Source organism: Nicotiana sylvestris, chromosome 6, assembly GCF_000393655.2.
Source record: "Nicotiana sylvestris chromosome 6, ASM39365v2, whole genome shotgun sequence".
NCBI classification, from domain to species: Eukaryota; Viridiplantae; Streptophyta; class Magnoliopsida; order Solanales; family Solanaceae; genus Nicotiana; species Nicotiana sylvestris.
Window position 1 is genome coordinate 109,286,099 of NC_091062.1, and position 12,058 is coordinate 109,298,156.

Here is a 12,058-nt window from a genome sequence, read left to right on the forward strand (position 1 = left end):
TGTATCATGGTCGGGACAGGGCCTCGACTTACCCGTCAAACCTGTATATATAAAATTTGACTCCAAGGTATACCTGGTAACTCCGAGGAAGTGGAGCTTACCAACCAAGTTGATGTTTGACTTTGTTTACTAGGAAGGTCTATCCAACTGTTTATCAGGATCTACAATCATGAAATGCAGTGTCCCCAGCAAAAGGGACGTCACTACGAAATAATGTACCAAATATGTAAAGCAACATAATAATTAAAAGTGAAACTGAACTGATAATATAAGAACTGAATGTACTTGGGAGTCAAATATAATTTGAAAATATGCTTACCTGCTGATACTAACTCATCTCTCTCAATATATTAAGTAAAATAGCTGTCTGGCCCTACAAGGCTCAGTATGTGTAACTGCTCTGCCGTAGTAGGCTTTCTCATAGGCGCTCGACCATACTAGGCTCTGTATATTGGCCATTCTGGGCTCGCTCATAGGTGCTCGGCCACAGTAGGCTAAGTATATTACCTACCATCTAATCAGAGGTTGCCCAATAGGGGCCTGCCCATCGATTATAGCTCGATAGTGGTGTAAATATTGTAATACTGTGTATATATAGACTCTTTTCTCTCTTAACTGAAAGAGGACAAAGCTAAACTGAATATGATGTCCCGATAAGGAAGAATACTGTAGCTTATGAGGCTAGGATAATGTACAAAAATTTAGGAATAAGAACTTTTCTTTATGCCTCGTTATCAAACGCATGTAGTTACAGGATCATGCCAAAATGAAGGAATAGTTTAGCCTTAACATACCTTAACTCTGTTGAGTCCTTAATATCTTCCAATCAATTCTTCAAACAACTCAACTCAATTTACCACAGCATAAGGAGATTCAAAATCAGTGCTGAGTAAAGGCCAAGTCCGCAACTTAAACTAGTAGCTCATTTACGTAAATTTGGCAGCATCTCCCCTGTAACAAGGCCCTCCTCCAATACCATATACCAACAACTACAAGAACACAACAATAAAAACATATATGAATCATTTTCCAACCTTACCTCCATAACAATATACCATAAAATAGCCCACACACCATAATCACTTCATACATAAAACGACAACCAAAGTAGTGCCAAACAACATAAAAACGTAATGACGAATGACCAGTCCACCATTCCGCCATTATGTGGTGTTTCTACACACTGTTTCTCATCCAAAACTCCATAAAACATCAGCACAAGAGGCCAACACGAGTGTACTATAGGATAGTCCACTAAAAGTGAAATAAATCGAACTCACGGCTTCCGATCACCGTCCCGTGAGTTCTAACTATTAGGAAATGAATTTATCATCCTTCCTTGACTTTTAAAATCTTAAATACTGAAAGTATGTATTTTCTTAACTATGAAGTACCTTCCAAAACTCAAACTACAAAGAAAAAGATAGGCGATATAGCGATACTTACGTCGTAGGGATTGTTCTAATGTTATTGCTTCTTAATTTCATATCTGGGAGATTAATCTTATTTGGAACCCTTGTAGAGAGCTTAAGGGTAAGTTTTTGGGGGGTTATCTGGTCTTTATTTTATGAAAAATGAAGAAAAAGATGGTTTAAAATCCTATATATATCAACTTTTGAAAAGTCAAAGAGGTGCTAGTGAGGCACCCTAGCATTGTCCTTTCTTCTGATACTTATATCTTTTTATCCGGATATCGTATGAACGAAGGGTTATGAGCGTTAAAAACTAAATTTCAAGAAATTCAATTTGGTATATAATATGTCCCAGAAATACATCATATAACACACGAAATATATTGTTCAAAAAGCTTTAGTGACATACCTACTTGTCACCTATGCAGTCTGCAAAGTCTCGCGAAACTACAAATATCTCTCTACTCCTATGTCGTATCCTCAAACGGTTTAATGAGTTAGAAACTAGACTCATAGATTTTCAATTTTGTAGGTAGATCATCTCCTAATTCCAAATATATTGGGAGAAAAACTCAACTACATTTGACTTAAGTTTCGACACATTTATGAATGTAACTTGTGATGACGTTTTCCAACTTTTGTTCCGCTACTCGCTTGGCTGCAAAACATAACACAAGTCTATCATACGAGTAAAATAACTCATAACATAATCTCCTTATATTTTTAACACCCTATTCTCACCACCCCAAAAGTACATGTTATAATATTCCCAACTTGTCGACTTTCGGCAAAATTTATTTTATTCAATTCGTTTAGATTCTAAGCCTTCCAACCCTCTTGGTACTTGGTATTCATGATCTTAAATATTTGTAATATCCATGGTAACATAATTAACTTACTTTATGTACTTTTAAAGATGATCTCATTTTAGAGCTTACATCAATTGACTTACGACGTACTCTCACGTACGAAAATATGGGATGTAACATACATGATTGTAATTATTGACTGACTATATGACATTTAATTTAAACTAAAACTCTTTTTTTGACATTTGTATCAAATGTCATAACTTTTATAATATTTTGTTCAAACATCGTGTTTTTAATATATTTTGTATCAAATATATTTTTTTTAAATACTTTATCAAATGTCATTGTTTTATTGACATCTTATATTAAATGTTATTTTTTGCAATATATCAAACATTGTAGTTTTTACGATATTTCTTCATAAATGTTGTTGTTTTACGACATTTCTTCATAAATGTTGTTGTTTTACGATATTTACTACCAATGTCATTTTTACAACATTTAGTATCAAATGTCATTGTTTTTATGATATTTGGTATCAAATATCGTAATTTTGACGACATTTCTTCATTAATATCGTTGTTATTACGACATTTGTATCAAATGTCATATTTTGATGACACTTAGTTTCAAATGTCGTTGTTTTTGTAACAATTTGTATCAAATGTCGTAGTTCATACGACATTTATTCATAAATGATATGAATTTCACGTTTTTCCGACATTTATTTCAAATGTCAATAAATAAATATCGTCATATGCTTACATTCTTGTAGTGTCGTTTAAGACGTAAAATTGATTCGTAGAGCTAACCCTTAGCGTAAGATAGAGATAAATGATAAAATGAATGCGATGTTATTAGTGGCGATGACCCTTGTACGTAGCTTCCTAGACATGACTTATTCAACTCATGCTATGGGATGTGACCTTCTTTCTCCTCGAACCATGGTAGATGCCTTCATGCTATATTTTTGTTCCGGAAGATCTTCTTGTGATGTCTGTTCCTAGTTCTGATATTGCATTTGCAAGTTTGGGCTCAGCCTGATGTAGTCCTCTAGTGTGCAAGTGGTATCTGCCATCGATAGTTTAATTATCTTCTATAGGGTGCTTGGCCTTTTGCTATTTTCTCCCTCTGATGGTCTTGTTCCTCTAAAAGGAAGCAAATGGGATGAGGAGTGTTTTTCTTAGATGAAGACGACACTAAAACCCTTTTCAGTCAAACGCTTATTGACTATGTATGAAACTCTTAAGGGTCGTTTGGTAGGATGTATTAGAGAAAATAATGCACTTATTAGTTTTGGTGTTATTAATCCTTTGTTTGATACACTTTTTCAACCTATGTATAATCATAAAAGTATTAGTTATATACCCTGTTTCATATTATCCTATGTATAATTAATACATAGCAAATCATGGTATTAGCAATACCAAGACTTTTAATACATGCGTAAGCATGGTTAAAGACAAATTTTTCCTTGAAGTTCCTCAAAGCTAAAGAATGTGAAGAGTATTTTTGAAATAAATAATTTTTTTAGAAATTAGACAATGCATATCATTTTTAATACACTAATCCAAATAGTGATTAAAAAGAGTCTCAGCATAACTAATATCAAAATAATAAATCCCTGCATTTCTTATCTTTGCATTACTAGTACATCCAATTTAGTACTATTCTTAGATACCCTACCAAACGACCCCTTAGAGGTTCCGTAATATTGCTGATAGTCAGTGTAGTCATCATTCTAGTGGAGTAGGCATTTTTCATGCCATCTAACAATGTAAGTACATATATAAGAAATATAGTTGGTAATGCGTGCATAAGGAAGGAGATAAAACCTTCGCGATTCTAGAAATAAAACCGTTTGAGGTTGATTGCATTCCTATTTGATTTCATGGGCTTTTCGTCCATCTCTTCGAGCTTGTGGGTTCCTTTCCCGGTCACTTCTATGATCTGGTATGGTCCTTCCTAGTTGGATCTATGTTTTCCTATATTCAGTTCCTGTGTTACCAAGAATACACTCCAAAGTACGAAGCCCCCAGTCTTGAAGTGTCGAATGTTAGTTTTTATTGTAATATTTCTCGATCTTCTACTTCTAGGCAACAATTCAGACTATGTCCAATTATCAACGTCCCCCAAGTAAATCCAATTCTCCAGCCAGCATTTTGTTATTGCCTTCTTCCGTAACATGAGTAAACCTTAGGCTAGGTTCCCCTATTTCAACCGGGATGAATGTTTCTGCATCATATACCAAGGGAAAAGGGGGTTTCCTGGGTGCTAGAGTTTGTTATTATTCTTTAGGCCCTAAGTACTCCGAGAAGTTCTTCCGACCAATTCCCATCAGCTACTTCCAGTCTCTTTTTTAATGAATTTAGCAAGACCTTGTTAGATGATTCTGCTTGTCCGTTTGTTTCGGGATGGTACATGGGGGAGTTATCCCTCTTGATATTCCTTTCTTCGCAGAATTCTTTTATTTTGCTTATGACAAACTGAGGCCCGTTATACAGGTTATTTACTTTGCTAATTCGAATCTGCAGATAATGTTTTTTCATATGAAGTTTATGAATTCCTTTTCTCCGATCTAGCAAAATGCGCTTGCTTCTATCCATTTAGAAAAATAGTTAGTGAGGACCAGGAAAAATCTTAATTTTCTCAAGGCTTGTGATATAGGTCACATAATATCCATCCCCCATTTCATTAAGGGCCATGGAGTTAAAATTGGATGAATAGCTCCACAGGTTGGTGCATCCTCGGGCGAACTGCTGGTATTTCTCACATTTTCTTACAAAATCTGATGCATCTCGTTTCATCTGGGGCCAGAAGTAACTGGCCCTTAACAACTTTTGAACCAAGTATCGATGCCCTGTATGATTTTTGCAGTTTCCTTCATGAAATTCTTGCATCACATAATTGATGTCGCCTAAACTCACGCCACAAATATAGGTAGTGAGGCGGTCGAAGAAATAATAGAAGCCCAACACAAGTCGGGGTCGAATGTACAGGGAGTTAGAATTGGGATTAGGTATATATTTAGTGTAATTGTATGATGTGCCTCAAATTACACTTCCATATTCTTGTTTGTTGTTTCTACTTCTACTGTAAGCTATTGATTGCGATTATAAAACTAAAAGAAAATATTTTTGGTTTTGGTTCTTTTTCAAATGATAAAAGATCTAGGGTCGTGACTTCCACCTAGGTGGTTACCTAACAGGTTGTAAACTCTAGGGAAAGTTTGATTGGTTGAGGTTGTAATATAGCAATCACACGCAATTACCCACTCTATGCATGTTGGTATTTGAGTGATTTTGCCTAATTTTACTTTCTCAAGTCCAAATGGGTATTGCATACAACAAGTTATATATGCTCAAGTCGGGTCTTACTATCTCTAGATTTGATCCTTTAATTGGGGCTATCAATTTCTTGAGTTCACCCCAATTTCTTGTTAGCCAAGTTTTCCTAGACTTAGTCTCTCTTTCTCAAGTAGAGACTAAGTCAATTAGGCATGAATCAATGTTTGCAACAATTAAAGCAAGAACTAGGCTAAATATCACTAACCCAATCACAAACAAGACCTAGATTAAACCCATATTAAGTATCCACACTAGGGTTGGGCCACAACCCTAGCTAGAAATTTAGCTACTCATGAAAATACTGAAACTAAAGAAAAAATTAAGATAGAATGCATAATAATTGATTAAGGAAAGAAAATCTAATGGTTAGAAGTTAATCTAGTACAATATTACTCAAAGCAGTAAAAAACGGCTCAGGTTCTCTATACTGATACAACTTGACCTAAAAATGACAAAGAGTTCTATTTATACTAAGCTGAAAATATCTAACAAAAATGCCCCTGCGGAGGTTGTGCGGGCGCACAATTCTGTGTGTGGTCCGCACTCTGAGCTTGACTGGTCAACTGGCCTTCTATAGTCACATAAAAGTGGGATGCGGCCGCACTTCATTTGATTATGTGGATTGCACAATTCTGAGTGGGCAGCCACACACTTGAACTTGGACTGGAACATGGCTCTCTGATTCTTCTCTTCTGCGAGCTGCATATTTGTGAGTGCGGCTGCACTTGTCATCCTGCGGCTGCATGACTATTGTGCGGTCCGCATATCTTCAGCCTGCCCAAAACCAGCTCTCTAAATCTCCTCTTATGCGGCCACACAATAACTGTGCGGTCCGCATACTCTGAAGGACCTAAGACAGTGCTCTTTCATTGTTCTGTGGCCGCACATAGTATTGTGCGGTCTGCACTATGGTCCTCCTTGCCTTGTTTTGGTCCTTGTCCACGTTTGACTTCTTTATGAGTTAATTCTGACTTTTTTGGCTTATTTCCCAATATTCCGGCATGAAAGCACATTTTATTAGTTCTCGAGAATACCTTTAAGCATTTTTTACTAAAATGCAAGTGAAAGAGAGCAAATAAGTGGTCAAAATCCCTGCTTATCAACTCCCCCAAACTTAAGCTTTTCCTTGTCCTCAAGTAATTAAGGTAATTCTCACATCCACTAGAAAAATGGATATTTCAGCTAGCCTAAGGTGAATCAATCACACATCAATTGGGACCAACAATTACCCACAACACATATGAATTATCAACAATGCAATGATTTGGCTTTTTGAGTACAATAGTTCTAATGTAACACTAGAGCATCACGAGTTGACTTTATTCACCAAGGAAGCTCGCTCTTTCATGTAGGCAATTGTGGATCCCAAACTCCTCCTTTACTCTCCGTTAGCAAATCATTTTAGAATGTAACACTCGAAGCAAGGATTGTGAAAAGTTCGCTCATCTCTCTCAAAAGAATATCACAAGTCCGGCTCTAAGTACCATAAGCTTGCCCCTTATGTAGATCACCACTAATGCAAGCTCATTCAACTTGAAATCATGTATGGCTTTTTTCAGAATGTAATGAAGGCTTTTTGGATCAAGGTAGGTCTTGATGAGATTGAATGGGTTCATCTTTTCTTAAGCACTCCATTTTCTCATTTTGGCTCATACTTTGTCGACACTTTGAGTTAATTTCTTTTTCCTCGGGGGGAACTAGAGAGACGTAACGTCACTCTTTATTGGTCATGACACACATTTTTCTCCCTTTCTATCTACTCCATGCCTTTCATCATTATTTTCTTTGAATCCCTTCAACTTTATATCTTATTCACTTTCTGTTTCTAGCATTTTTCAATTTTGTTCTTTCTTTCTTTTCTTTGCCTTCCCTTTTCTTTATTTCTTTCTCTTCTTTGTACCTTTTATCACTTTCAAACTCCTCGTCTCTCCCCCAAACTTATGTTTTTGCCAATTTTTCTCAAGAATGCTAAGGAAAGATCGAGTGCCAAGAGAGGGTTATCAAATTTCAAATTGGATCAAGGAGAGCCTACAATCATTTCTCAAGCCAAGCTACACTTAGAATTTCGCCTAGAAATATATTCGGGGCAAGTTCTAGACTATTAGCATGGGTACTTGAACTTGCAATTCAATACCTCACCTCTCACGCTGTTGGATTCCTAAAGAGAATAGAGTCGAGGGCCCACAACAACCCTAGTTAAGATTGAGAATAAAAAATGGTTCGACCGAATCACTCGATGACTGCTTCTGTCAACACAAGAGTCAAAAGGTCACAACTAGAGTTATTTTCTGCCAACAACTTTGTTTTTAACCATAAGGCCGTAGGTAAATATGTTGGTACCAAGTTAAGCATGCTTGAGTCCCCTTTTATTCATTACTACTATATTTGCCTAAACATAAAAGAAAACGGACTCAATCTCTTAAGAAGGTTGTCACGCCATCCATCGTTGGGAAGAGCCACCGGATTCACACAAAATCCACCTTTGGAAAGAATCATGGCATTAAGAAAACCAAAGACTTATTGATCACTCAAACGTAAAGAGAAGCTACCAAATCCAAAAGAAACTACTAAAGTAAATAAGAAGTTATATTACTAAGAAAGACAAACTAAAGAAGCTACGAAATAAACAGCGAAAAGCAAGATAAATGAATATACAAACCGAAGTAAAATAAATATGTACATAAGGGAAACTGAATATATACATCAAATAAAAGGGAAGAATATATACATACCAAAGAGAAAATAAACATAAAAGAAAAATTGTATAAGAGTTATTACAGGCCAAATGTCAATGTCAATCAATCAAAATAGACTACCCCCAAATAAAAAAAAGCATTGTACCCAATTCTTAACAAAAATAAGAACATGGAAGGGTAGAGTGTTAAGAGAACTCCCTATGTGATCTCAATCTGCATGGTATCCGTAGTACCCTTGGTCTCCTCTAGTTGTATCTCATCATCACCTGGCTAAGGGACAACAGGGTTGTTGAGCATTTGGATCATCTCCTCAGCAGTGTAAGCACTCGCAACTAGCTCCTCAAACTGGTCGGCTGCTACCTCTGGTGCCTCGGGTACTGTTGGCTCCACAAGCAAGTCCAATGGTACATCTCCAGCAGATATAATCTTTGCAATCTCTTTTCTCAACTTCTCCACCGACTTCTTCGATGCCTGAGACTTCCACATCTTCTTTGTTTGCATTCCCAACTCCTCAATGACCTCCTCACGCGTCACTAGAGTCTTCATAATGATCTTCTGGTTGTCCAGAATCATCATCAATGTTTCCTCCACTGACAGAGGTACCTGTGGTGGTGTTGGGGCTGCTGACTGTGCTGCAACAACGCTAGATATGTCAGACATCTTTGAAGTAGCTGCCTTCATCCAGTTGTTGAGACTCGCCAATGTCTGGGAGACTCACTGCGCAGTTTGAGGATAAGTGGATGAGTTGGCACTAATAATGGCACTGATAATGCAGCTGGTGGTCTGGAAGATGACAGTGGTGGCCTGGTTGCTGTCCCGGTAGAAGGACTGGCTGCTGTGGAAGGCATGGTAGTTGTGTGAGGCTCAACAACAGAATTAGTAACTACTACCGTTGGCTCCTCAGACTGGTCAGCGGAAGTAATTTTGAACTTCGAGTTGTCACTACCCTGTAGGTGGTACCATGAGAAAGGCTTTTTGGCCTTAACTTCTATATCATATTGCCTCGGCTTCTTTTTGATCCTTGAAGTATTCTGTGAGGAAGTTTGGGTATGGGTATGATCTCTAATCTTTCCGGACAGCAAGAGTGATGTTGGTGGACATAACCCACATTAATCGGGTACCCAGCCATAATTGAGTCCACCAAGACTACTCGAGGAATTGGGAGGTGGTTCTCATTTACTCACGGATCAATGGGCTGCACACAAATATTTGCCACTCTTTTTCTTCAAAGTTTAGGGTGGATCGGACTATGGGAAACCTTGTTGTAATCCACAGAGGTGTTGATCCTCGAATAGACAAAATCTCAGCTGGCCACGGGCGAGTTGCATCACCATAGCTAGCTTTTCAAAGTATTGGACTGCCTCCACTTCTTCAAATCCCACATAAGAGTTCAAAGCACAAGAGTGGAATCGGATTTTTAGATTTTACACTTTTCTCACCTTGGTACCCTTCTTAAGGTGAGCTACATTGGCATAAAATACTTTGACCAAGTGTTCATTTGCATTGAGGACGCTTTGGGTGAACCATTTCCATCATTTTCTCTCCTGGAAGTGTCTGGGGACATTTAGGTTGTGCTTGTCAAATCCTTCATCAAGAATTATTGCTCAAGAGTGAGCGATCTCTTGGGCCACCACTCTCTAAATATGTTGAACGTAGTCAGGCTAACGAATATGTCTTCCCACATCTCCCTTCTCCTTGACCTCTATAAACCCCCCACTATAGTATCACCCCCTCTACCATCGTCCGGGACATCATCATCATCAATATTTATGGGTGTAGAATGGGAATGTGAGGAAGAGGGCTCAGAATCCTAGCTACTCTCTTCTGAACCTTCGGGAGAACTAGCAGCGGACGATGACTCATCTACCAAATGCAATCTACCCGGGACTTGTTGTGATTGGGCTTCCGACTGTGCTTGTATAGAGTTACCCTCAGAAGCTTCCCCAGATGGGAGAGACTCACTAGTCTCGTAGGGTTCAGGAACTCTGTTGGTGGTTGCTTTCTTGCTTATGGCTCTTTGGATTGCTAGTGGTAGGTTACTTCTGCCTCGACCTCGACCTCGGGAGGGTTCTGCCCCCCCTTTTGATGTATCTACTCTACCACGTGATCTAACCATTGTATGCAATACTATATACAGTCAAAATCATATGCCTCAATTTATAAGCTCGAGGTCCATCCTAGGCCCGAGTCTGAGTGAGGTCGAATTCGAGACCGGTGGACAAGACTCGAGCTCGAAGACAGGGGCAATGCCCGGAGATAGGAGTATGAGGAATACCGGGGCCAAGTATGCTCGACCCCGAAATAATACCATTATGGACTTGTAACAGAATGAGCTATATTCCTACCACGTCCCCAAGATTACGGCGCAAATTCTGGAATAGGATTGTACGATTCCGTACTAGCCGGTTAGACAGCTGTACCAAGAATATTCCTTATTGTAAATAGAAATATACCTTATTTATGGTTCCCCTGTTATATAATGGGGACCCCAACCATTTTTAACATCATCTAATCATTGAACAAATAATATACTCTCTACTTTTTTGCCTACTGTTCATTAGAATTGTCCTTAGCTCTACTGCTCTTACTTTACTTTTCTTGCCTAATTGTTCTTATTGTTCTAAACTCACCTCGAGGTCATTAATCTTGAGGTCACTACTACTGAGTAACATTTGTTTGATTCACATATTTATGTCATTTCTACTTCATATTTCTTGATTATTAATCGGTATTGAACTAAATCACATATCTTTAAAATCACTAATCAAATTTAATTGTTACTTATGTTTTCGAGGTAAAAAGTTAAATTTACCTAAAAAATACGAGTAACAGTTTACCTAGATCTACTAAAACATGCTTAGCTTGAATTTTATTTGAAAGGATAGAAATTACTAGGGCGTCGTTGTGCGGTTGAGATATTCCTTCTGCTTCCTCATCGTAGAATGATATGGCATCCTCGGGCACATAGCCCCGAGTCCATTTTTCTCTCGTGATCAACACCTTCGTGTGGATTACATGTTGTGGCTCTTCTTGCTCATTTTTCCTTGCATCTCTCTCCCTGAAGTGGTTTTTGGCTCGATCACTGAGGAATTTTCGAAGATGACCTTCGTTGAACAAGCGAGCCACCTCCTCCCTGAGCTACCTGCAGTCTTTGATTTTATGGCCATGTGTGCCATGGTACTTGCACATCAAGTTTGGGTTCCTTTGAGAAGTATCGGTTTGCATAGGCCTGGGCCACCGAGTGTTTTTTATTCTTCCAATAGCTGACATGATCCCTGATGCATCTATGTTGAAATTATACTCTGATAGTCAAGGTGCATTTGTGGGGTTAGTATGCTTATCGAACTCGCTCTTACTCATGAGTCCTCGAGAACTTTGGCCTCGATAATTTCTCTGATCATTTCGTGGGGCGTTTCGACCCAAGCTATTGTTTCTCTAATCGACGTATGGCTGATATTGTTCCTTGTTTACTCTCGATTCGCTACTTGCATCTCTCAGGGGCTTAGCTGTGAATCTGTTAGGATGAACTGAACCCGAGGGGGCTCCCAACTGGTCATCCTCGACCTTGATTTTTGATTGGTAAAGTTTGTGCACATCCGACCAAGTCACAGCTGGATACTCGATCAAGTTTTGCTTTAATTGTCGAGACGCAATCAAGTGCCTTTCATTCAAACCCTACATAAAAGCTTGTACTGCCCAGTCATCCGAGACCGGTGGTAACTCCATCCGCTCCATTTGGAACCTAGACACGAACTCCCTCAACATCTCGTCGTTCCTTTGTTTTATCTTGA